Genomic DNA, 10,534 nt, shown 5'->3' with positions numbered 1-10,534 from the left:
ACATCAGCCCTCGGCCTTGCCAGGGGCTTGGCACCAGGTATAAAGTGACCCTGGGATTGGACTTCCATGGACACATTGGTGCAAGCCAGGAGCGTTGGCAGAACTTTTGTGGAAGGGAACCCTAGCTGATGGGGAATAAGGGCACCCCAAGAAGACTATTCTGACAGTGAAGCTTATCCACAGTCAGATAGGAAGTGAAGTGGATACAGGCTGGAGGCTGGGGGTTGGGGGGCAATCAATTAAGGCAAGAGATAAGTTGAATTAGACCTTGGAAGGCTTATTTTTAATGTGCCCCAACCATGGATGACTTCCAGAAACTCTGAAGAAGGGAAATGTGTGTGTGTGTGTGTGTGTGTGTGTGTGTGTGTGCACTTAAGACCGCCATCCTGAAGTATTCTGACAGTCTTAAAATGAGTTAAAATCTCATGATAGCTTCCTTTGGTGGTACAAGACCAGGTCTTTGCACTTTCAGGCAAGGGTTTGTGGCATTTGTGACTTAGCAACAATTGTATGAACGAGAAAAAAATTGTGGGCAAATTGATTGTCTGCAACAAATGGAAATTCTATGGTGGTGTTTTGTGGGTGGTTTATAGGCAGATAGAACATGGTTCTTTTTGATGTCTCACTATTTTTTTTTCTTCTTCTTCTACAGTTTTTTGAAGAAGCAGGATGCCAATCTGAATGTGGAAAAAGTAAGTTGACCAGTTTTGTGCTGATAGCATATGCCTTCAGAATTGGAAAGGTTTCCCATTAGAATTCATGACAAAGTCCATTTTTAATCTTAAGATTGCAGTTTTGAGTCCATAGATTTCCAAAAGAGAGACTGAGTCGGAGATAGAACTGGTATATGGAATAGAAAGAAAACCTTAGCTCATTTAGGTGAACCCACTATTTTCTCCTTCCCCTAGTTACAATACTTAATTTTAGTGATTATGGGAACATATGTTTTAGCTATAAGTTATGTCTCCCCACCCCCAAAATAGAATGAGCAGCTGTCCTGTGGCTTGGCTGGTGAGGGATGGACGTGTTCTGTTGTCAGACTACCAAGGACGGCCTCCTTTGGTCCATTCGTTGCTCTTTCCTCCACTCACAGATAAGCACTGCTTACCTCTGCTCTAGTTTGTCCTTCGAATTGCAATCACTGTGTAATGGGTCATTCTTTCATTCACTTAACTTTTTTTTGGTGCAGATTTGGTGTTAGACAATACAGAACCTGTTGAGGCAAAAATAAAAGTGTCAGACGCGTTCTCAGGAAATTGTGATACAATCTGATAGAGCTATCTGAGGGGCTCCGGAAGCTCAGACGGAAGGCTAAGCCATCTTGAAAAAGCTCCTTGTCGAAGGGGATGTGTGAGGGAACCACGTCTCCATTCCTTCTACAGACTCTTGCTGAATTTTCTCTGCCTGTACTTCCCTCTGGTCTCTTCCACGCCTTGGATTTCCCACTGAAAATCTGGGTTCACACAGGAGGTATCTCTAGCCACCCATGGGGGCCTTTTCTACCTGCCCAACCCCAACTGTTCAGAGTTACTTTTCTCAGTTCTCTGACCACACAGGGATTGCTACTTCATCATATGAGAATGACTTGGGGTGATTCCTCGTTTTGAATTTGAGTACAAGAGAAGGTCATCTCCCTGAAATAGAGCCATTCTGAACACAGCCAACGTATCTTTGTTTTCAGGAAGTATACTATCAAAAACATTGTTCTAGAATAGTTATGAACAACCCTGAACTCTGGTGCCACGCAGGCCCCTAGCTTCTACAGAACAGCCTGCGATCTGCTTTTAGTCGTGGGTTTTTTAGCTCAGAAGAAACAGGGGGACTTGGAGAAATTAAAAAAGAGTCTAGTAAGGGCAAGGCAGAAGGAACCTTTGTAGAGGTTTGGGCTGTGGAAGCCAGGGATTAGTGGAAAGCTTTCCCGATGATGAGAGGTCAGCGTGAGGTGACCCTTCTGGGCCAGGAGCCACCTCAGGGCAGTTTAGCACAACACAGCTGGAAAGCCTGGCAGAGGCAGTCCAGGAAATGACCAGCGCTAGCCCTAGGCTGCTCCCTTGCCCTGCCCTGTCCAGCTCAGGCACAGTGATTGCTACAACCCCAAGGGAGGAAGATCCCTTAATCTGGGTCCCAGGACCAGCCTCCTGCCATGGCAACAACAGGGCTTGAAAACTGGGGTGGGGGACCTGAGCAGAACGAGTCCAGTTCTTACTTTAGTTCTATTATTTACGAGCTGTCAGACCTCAAGCACATCATTTCTCTCCAAACTTCACTTTTGTTTTATTGATAAAAATGGTTCCCTTCCCAGGAGTAAGCAAAACCATTCATTGTTTAATTTAAAAACACAAATGACACATTTTTTTTAACGTGGGTCTTGTACCAAAATGAAAAAGGGGCTGTCGGCCACCTCTAAAGAGGCTTAATAAAGCCAGCCCTGTACTGGAAGTTGTGTGAAGGTGGGGCCTCGCCTGTGGTACCTGCAGACACAACACGGGCAGCAGCAATGAGTGTCAGACAAAGAGGTGAGCAAGCCGGCTGATCCTGCCATGTGGGTGCATGTAAGTACCAAGGGGATGCAGAATGAGCGAAGCTCAAGGAGGGCTGGGAGATGTCTCTTGGACTGAGTGAAGTTACACTGCTCTAAAGGCCCTGCTGCGCCCTCTCAGTCAAGTGGTTAATGACTTGAAAAGGACTTACTCCCTTAGGGGAGTTCACCGTGTTAAAAGCTCTAGTCCAGAAGCTCCAGTTCCAGGATCTTTTTGCAATGCTGTTAGAAGACTGTTGAACACACATGTACCAGCTCTTCTCTTTGCCTGTTTAGGGATCTGCCAGAGAATCTAGCGTGGATTGTGCCTCGTTTGCATAAGGAAATGACACCTGTTGGCTTGCCCAAGTGGGGAAGAATTATTGAAGTCATAATGTTTGTTTTTGTTTGTTTGTTTGTTTCCAGTGGGCTTTTGGCTTTCCTCTTTTAGTTGAATGTTTTTGTAAAGACAAAATGCCGTATGACTTTACCCTGTCAAAGTTCAAAGATAAGTCAGCATGAATTCTGTATTCATTAATGGATATCCAGTTTATTGAACTTTTGCCACAAAGTGAATGCTTGATACGCATTACAACAATCCTCTGAGAGAACCATGTGCCTTACCATGAATTAGTTGCCCATGGCACTGCATTTATAGCAAGGATGCTGATCAGATCTGCCCAGCTCCAGAGCTCTGTCTTTCTCATATTCTACCTTACCTTGGTGTTGACATAATATTTGACACAATATATTTGTGTGGCCTGTTTTAAAAAGTTCTATGAGTAAGTAATGAAAAAAAGCAATATTGCTTTCCTGGAGAGATCTTCTTGGATATTCCCCAAGCCCTTAGTCTGGATGGAGTTCTCTTATTACCAGGTATTCCTTCAGAGCTATCATTATAGTTGTGTAGTTACTTGTTCAATGACTGTCTTAAGAGTTTTGTCACCTGTTTGAACTATAAGCTTTGTTAAGTCAGAATCCTTATCTGTGCTAGGCCTAGTAGTGCCTGGCTTGTTGTAGACCCTTCTAAAAATGTCGACTGCAAGCATGAATGAATGACCAAATTAAGGGGTAATGAGAACCAATGAAGGCCACTTTAGTAGGTGGAAAAGCAAAAAATAAATAAATAAATAAAAATCTTATTGTACTCCTCAGGAACCATGGTTTCTTTTCATCTAGGAAATTTATCTGTAAAAACTTTGCTTATTAATAGCATTATGTAGGGATAAAACATCATTCCTTGACTTTCTCTCCAATATACAAATTTTCAAAAAGACAAATGAATAGATAATAGATAATAGTGATCTGGGCAAACAAAGAGAGGTCCAAAAGTAAAAGAGGGAGAACCAGTAGGGGCACAAGGGAAACATTCATTTCTTTTTCTTTTTTTTTATGCACAGAAAGAATCTTCTAGAATTATTGAGGGATACAGTTCTGAGTATGATTTCTATAAGCCACTGCTTTAAATGTATGGAGTGTGTCTTCTAAAAGTGAAACCCATACTCTCATCTGAATTTCAAAGGATACATAGTGTCAGACGTACAAAAATGCACCTTTTAAAATATAAAATGATGATTAAATTGAGTCATCTCATTAGTAATTTAAATCATGATTTAAGTGAATTGGTTAAAATGACATCTACATTTGCCATAACTACTCTCAAAGGGCTGGAGAGGTCAGTTAGATTTTCATGCACCTAGATGGCCTTTGTCTGGTATGAGTAAACTGTTTCAGCCCTGCCATGAGAGACTCTGTCATCTCTGCACTTTCAGGGAGACCAAGAATTCCTGCATTGACGTTCCAACTATTTACAGGGTTTAGACAGCTGCATTCAGGCCACAAATGTGGCCACAAATCCTGATGCTTATTTGACAGACACAGAGTCCTTCAGAAAGAATTGTCACTCAAATAGAAAAGGAAATCGGAAAATTGCCGCTTGCTTTAGAACTTTTTCCTTTCCCTCTTAGTGAATGCTTGGGAGTGTATTGGTCTGTAAATGTAGAGTATACATGGAATTTGCTCCACTTTTCAGTGTTTCTTTGGTTTTCATAAATCCAAAGAACAATGCGGGAAAAAAATCCTTGGTTCTTATTGTGGGGCTAATAGTCTCGTGGCAGGGAGTGGTTAGAAATCTAGTTCTAACAATTAAGTGTTTGAAATTTGAGGATGCATCTGGACTACAGCTTTCAAGCCACGTGGAAGTGGTTTCTACACAGCCAGTTAAAGGTGGAAAAATTAATTATTCTCACGGAAGTTTGTTTGTTGCTTTCCTTTTTTGTTTGTTTGTTTTAGTTGGAAATAGGACTTCCAAGGGTTAGAGGGTCAGCACCACTTCCTTCCAAAGGCTTCAGAATGCCAGTTGCTGGGGTGGCATAAGGATAGGTCCCTGGTTTGAACTGGCAGGGGGCTGGTTTTGGGACACGCTGCCGCACTGTGTGCCAGTTGCTTTAGGGGAGGTAGGAGACAGGGAGAGGTGGAAGGAAACAGCAGTATAAGCACAGCTCTCTGCCTCTGAGGAAGCCAGGTGCCTGCGGTGCCTCTCAGTTGGTGGGGACTAGAAAGGGCACCCCGTATCATACAGAAGTTGTCACTCAGGCCCTTCCTAATGCATGTGTTTAGGGCGACCGGCCCCTGGAACTATAGAAGGCTAAATTACCTTATATTCTCCATGCTCCCTCCCCAGCCTCACACACACATACTGACGAGTTCTGCTGGTCAGCAAGCAGTGGGACCACCCAGCCTCAGTGTCTCACAGAGTGAAGTTCACAGTTCATACAGCTTACCTTCCTGGTGACAGAGGGTCAGGAAAAGAGGTGATGGCTTTGGGGTGGGGAGAGAGAGTGTGAAAGAGAAACAGAGAGAAAGAGACACTGTGTGTGCAGGCACAGATGTTTTCAGGGATAGAACATGTTTAGGGTTCTGTTTCAAACTGAAAGGCAAAATTGTAAGTCCTGGGCCAAACATAGTTCTTAGGCATCACCTGTAACTAACCAGCCTTCTTTTACATAATTCTCTGAATTGTAAAACTAAGTGCTATTGTCAAGAAAGAAAGAAAGAAAGAAAGAAAGAAAGAAAGAAAGAAAGAAAGAAAGAAAGGAAGGAAGAGAAAAAACTCTGCCAATTTGAATTTCTAAGATAATAAAAATCCCTTTTCCTAGACATTATTCAGTCAGGCAGATACCGATGACAGTTGGGAAAGCTACAGATAACGATATTTTCATTGTGATTCAAGGAAAGAGTTGAAAATTTGGGGGTGGATTGTTTAGTCCTGTATGTAGAACAGTTCATTCTTTCAGAAGCGCTCAAACATTAATGAACACCAGTGGGCCAACCACTGTTTTAGGCCATGTTATCTTATTCAGTTGCCCCATTTTCCATGTGAGCAAAATAAAGCGCAACAGGAGTGAAATGATTTGCTCAAGAACTAACATCTAGGAAGCGGCCAGATCCAAAAGTACAGCTCAGACCTAAAGCACCCTCTTTCCCCTCCACGGTGTGTGCTCTCCTGCACCAAGTTCAATAAAGCAGAAAACAAGTGAATCATTATCAACCTCGTGTCATTTCACTGGTAATATTATACACGTATGAATATACAGTTTTATTTTCTCTTTCCTGAACCTAAAAGGCCTTTCTCCTTCATTTGTGGCTTTAAAATGAGTAATTATGTTTTCATCAAAGAGCAATTAGACACTCAAAAGAGAAACCATTTCTTTAACTCTGGCATGGCCCTACAACATAGTCCCCCATGATGGGGTGAGAGTGACTTCCAGGGAGGGCATTCTGTGGGCAGTGGGAGTCGGAGAAGCCTGCAAAACCTTTTCTTTCCACTGCTGTTCCCAGGCTTGGGGATCCTTCTGTGATACCGTTCATCCCAGTGGCATTCACCATTCTGTAAGACAAGAGCTGGACGTTGCCAGGACAGAGTGGGGAGCTGCCCAAGTGACAAGAGAGAATCAAGGCAAACCTCACCTACTTTGTACCCTTTGTTTTGCAGAAGGTTTTGTTTTGTTTTGCTGGTTTTTTTGTTTTTGTTTTTGTAGCCTTGATATACTATGTAATCTGTCTCAATGCAGCCAGGATGGCTAGAGAGAAGTTGGGATCATTTGGTTGTCTGCCTCACATAGACTTACTGTCTGCTGAAATCGCATGCAAAGGGAAGATTATTAATAAAATATGTATGACTGTTGGCTTAAAAATCACTTTTGTCGCTGCCCCTAAATACTTTTAAGAGTAGAGCTGTACTTGTTCTGAGACTGGTGCCACATAGGTCATAAAAATACATAAAAATTCAAACTTCCTGCTTAACGAAGGTTATTACTGCCCACTTTGAGCCCACGGCAAAATTTCATTTAAGCAAAAAATCTTTATTAATTATCTGTGACTGCTGTAACAAATTCTCCCCAACTTGGTGACTTAAAACAATGTAGGTTTATTGGGTTTATTCTGCATGATTTTAAAGGCCAAATAGTGCAATGTGCAGGTGTCAGCAAGGCCACACTACCTCCAGAGGCTTCGGGGAGAGTCCATCCTTTGCCCCTTACAGCCCCTGAGGACTACAGGTATTCTGGATGTGTGGCCATCACTCCAGTCTCTTCCTCTGCCCTCACATTGCCTTCGCCCCTATGTGTCTCCATCAAATCTCCTTGTGCATCCCTCTTACAAGCATACCTCTGTGGCTTTTAGAGCCTGCTGGATAATCCAGGATAAGCTCTTTCTCTTGAGATCCTTAGCTTTATCACTTCTTAGCTATAAAAAGTCATAGTTACAGGTTGAGTATTTGGAAGTGCATGTCTTTTCAGGAAAAGGTGGGCATTTTCCTGCCTCCCATACCTTCTATTTGGGAATTTTTGTATTTTGCACTTACTGAAACATTTGGCTTGCAACCTCTTGGTTTACTCATTTCTCAGTCAATTTAGTTTTCCTAAAAGATGCTACTTAAACAATCTAAGAACCAACCTCTTCTTCCAGGCCTCAGAACAGACAAAGCCATGCTCATCTTCTTTCTCAGATCAAGGTTAATGTAAAAATATGGAATCATGGGCTCTTAGAACTGGGAAGGGCCTACAAAATCATACCCTCGCAGTCTCAAGAAACTGAGGCTGGAGATGCCCGATCACCCAAATCAGGAGCAGAGACGGACAGGCACTGACTACTCCCGCCCACCTCCACTGTCAGACCCCCAGGCTGTCTCCTGTACCTCTAGGTCATCATTCATTTGAGAGCCATCCACTACCTGAAAACCTCACCTCTGACAACCTGCCTTTCCTAGGCCAAAAGCCCTGGTTCTTACAACTTTCTTTTTTTTTCAAGAGAGAGTTTTTGGTATAGGGTGTGTGTGCTTGCTGGAGACACAGAAAGAGTCAGAGAGAGGAAGTGAGAAATCCCCACAAGGGGATGGTCACACTGTAATCCCTTCTCCTCCATTCTCCTCTCAGGATTTCAGGCATGCACACATACACACCCACCATGAGTTTCAAGCCACTAGGTCTGGGCCTCGAACTGTGGTCAGCTCTTGGGAGTCCAGTGCCATAACTACTACACCACCTGCCGGCCCCCTTACGACTTTCTGACATTAGCTGATGGCAGGAATTCTGTCATTCTTTCTTCCTGGATGTATTCCCTTTTTGTCACTGTTCCTGTGAAAATTTCACACTCAGATGTGAACACAGTACTGAGCAGTGTAGAGCCCAGAGTCACTATCAGGTCTCATGAGAGCACATTTTCTGCATCAGTATGTGCTATACTCACACAAACCAAGATCGCGTCTCTAATTCAGTCACTCCGCCACATCTTCAGCTTACATTGAGCTTGTGTTTCACAAAAATCCTTAGGACTTCTTAAATACAAATTGTTTTAAACCCTTCATAGAATATCTGGATCTCTGTCAGTAACAGGTTGGGATCCAGAATACTGAGCAGACAGGGATCTGGAGAACAAATAGATGGGCTAGGGCATGCGCATGGGGAAGGTACCAGCTGCCTGCAATACGTGGGAGGCAGTTTGGGTAATCCAGTAAGAGTTAGCATCAGTGAAGCTCTTCTGTATGTGTCAGTCTGGAACTTGACAGCTGAGTTGTCTGCCTGGCCAGGTCATGGGGCCAGATAAGAGGGGCACAGGTGTACAGTAGGAACTTCTCTACATGCAAAGAGGAAAATCCAGAAGAGCGAGTCACAAAGTCAGCTACTGACATGGAGTAGGGCCTCACATAGACGCTTGAGCCACAGAGTATCAGAGAGCTCTGGTCTGAAGTCAGGGTCATAAAATTGATGTGATTCTGAATGTCCATGGCCTAGAGCCTCTCCCACTCAGGGCCTGGGACAGAGTCACTCGCAGAACTTGTAAACAGGGTAAGTTGGCCCAGCTGAGCAGATTAGAGGGTGTGAAGCCGGTGGTGACACCATCCTACACACATATACATGTACTTGATTTTTTTTACAATTGAAATCAGCACTTTTGATCTCTATTCATGGAGAAGAGAGGATTGTTTTATTCAGTTTTGACTTTCTGCCTATTGAAAATTTTTTAATCTATTTTTTTTCTTTCAGCTAATTAGCTGTCCCCTTTTGTCTGTGAATTATTATGAAAGCTCTAAGCACATCTTAACGAAACCATTGACCAGTGTACACACATACAAAGCCCTGTACCGGGGACCTCCCTCCTGTAGATGTTCTTCTGTGATGTCAGTGCCCTGGAATTGGTCATTCAGGCAATTCTCAGCCTAGTAAACTGAATCACCACTTGGCCCAAGACTTCCCATCTCATGCAGATATGGTTTTGAATGACTGTCAGGCACTTTGCTGGCATCAAGATGCCCTGTAGCTGTGACCTCTTGCCCTAATGGGCCGATGAAATGCCCTGAGAAGGAGGCTGCATGGGCAGAGAAACTCGGTAAGCGTGTTTGGTTAGTCGTCATTGTGAGGGTAGAGGTTTCTAGATGTCCTCACTGGTGTCGGTTTTAAATCCTGCACTCTACTTCCTGTAGCATACCTAGTACTATCCATAAGTGATTTTTTTTTCAGAGAGGACCTAGAACCCTTTATTCAGATGTATAGTACCTCTTGTTTTAAGGGTTCCCTGCTACTAAAGACTGATTCTCCTTTGCAGGTTGTGTGTAGTCTGTGGAGAGTAGCCTCCACTGTGGGGCGAGCATGGTTGCTTTTCGGAAGATGTAGGGGTGTTTATTAAGTTGTGAAATGTGCCACTACTGAATATAGTCAGAGTGTAAAGTGAAAGAAAGGAAGTGAGATGCCGTGTGGATCATTGATGTTAACAGAAGGGCTAAAACAACAATTTATCCATTTGCATAGTCCCTCCGATGAGACTGCCAAGAGAAAGTGAGATGTTGCAGAGTCGAACATGAAGCAGCATGACTTAGTGGAACGCGTGTGTGGGCCTCGGGGGCTTGAGTAAGTCCTGACTGCCGCTGAGGAGCCGGGTGGTGCTGGCTGTGGGAGAGGCGGATCGTCATCACGTGAAGGTTGCAGCTGTGGTGAGTCTCAGAAAAGGTTCAGAGTCCTGTGAAACTGATACAAGGGGATCTCAGGTAGGAGTTAGATGAAGAGGTGCCAGTGAGGGGAGAAAATAACCACCATTTATCAGCTTCTTTCTGTTGTTTCCCTTTCTTTGTGTGTGTGTGTGTTTATGGTGTGTGTGTGTATGTGTGTGTGTGTGTGTACGCCTTTAAACAGGAACTCGTTGGGTCGGATCTTCCTACCTCAGTCTCTTGATTAATTGGGCTTATAGGTCTAGCCACTTAGACAAAGTCTGGCTATGTTGCTTGGACCAGTCTCGAACTCCAGATCCTCCTGCTCCAGCCTCCCCCACTTACTGGAAACACAGTGGTACATCACTGCACCCAGCTTCTAGGATGGGCTGGCAACAGAACCCAGGCTTCTCAAGTAGCCTCAGCTTACTAATCTGCAGTGTCCAGCTAGTGTGGCCATGGCTTGGCCTGGTATTTCCCCTTTCTGTGGCCAGTACTGACCACAGATGGGATAATGTCCAACTTTGGTGTGG

General features: G+C 43.8%; 1 protein-coding gene across 3 annotated transcripts in view; it reads left to right on the top strand.

Moving 5' to 3' along the window:
• Window positions 1-648: 648 nt before the first annotated feature.
• The window catches only part of FYN (FYN proto-oncogene, Src family tyrosine kinase), a 251,644-nt gene continuing 241,758 nt past the window's right edge, over window positions 649-10,534 (top strand). For 2 of the 3 annotated variants that reach the window (XM_014591037.2, XM_006157007.2), the window contains exon 1: window positions 649-692. The gene's annotated coding sequence lies outside the window, so the exon portion shown is untranslated. Of the gene's footprint in view, window positions 693-9,844; window positions 10,008-10,534 lie in introns of those variants that run through there. The other variant, XM_027775145.1, reaches the window with a different exon arrangement.

This window comes from Tupaia chinensis, unplaced genomic scaffold (genome assembly GCF_000334495.1).
Source record: "Tupaia chinensis unplaced genomic scaffold, TupChi_1.0 Scaffold000527_1, whole genome shotgun sequence".
Lineage (NCBI taxonomy): Eukaryota > Metazoa > Chordata > Mammalia > Scandentia > Tupaiidae > Tupaia > Tupaia belangeri.
The sequence above is the reverse complement of the archived record's forward strand: the minus strand, read 5'-3'. Positions and strand labels throughout refer to the sequence as shown.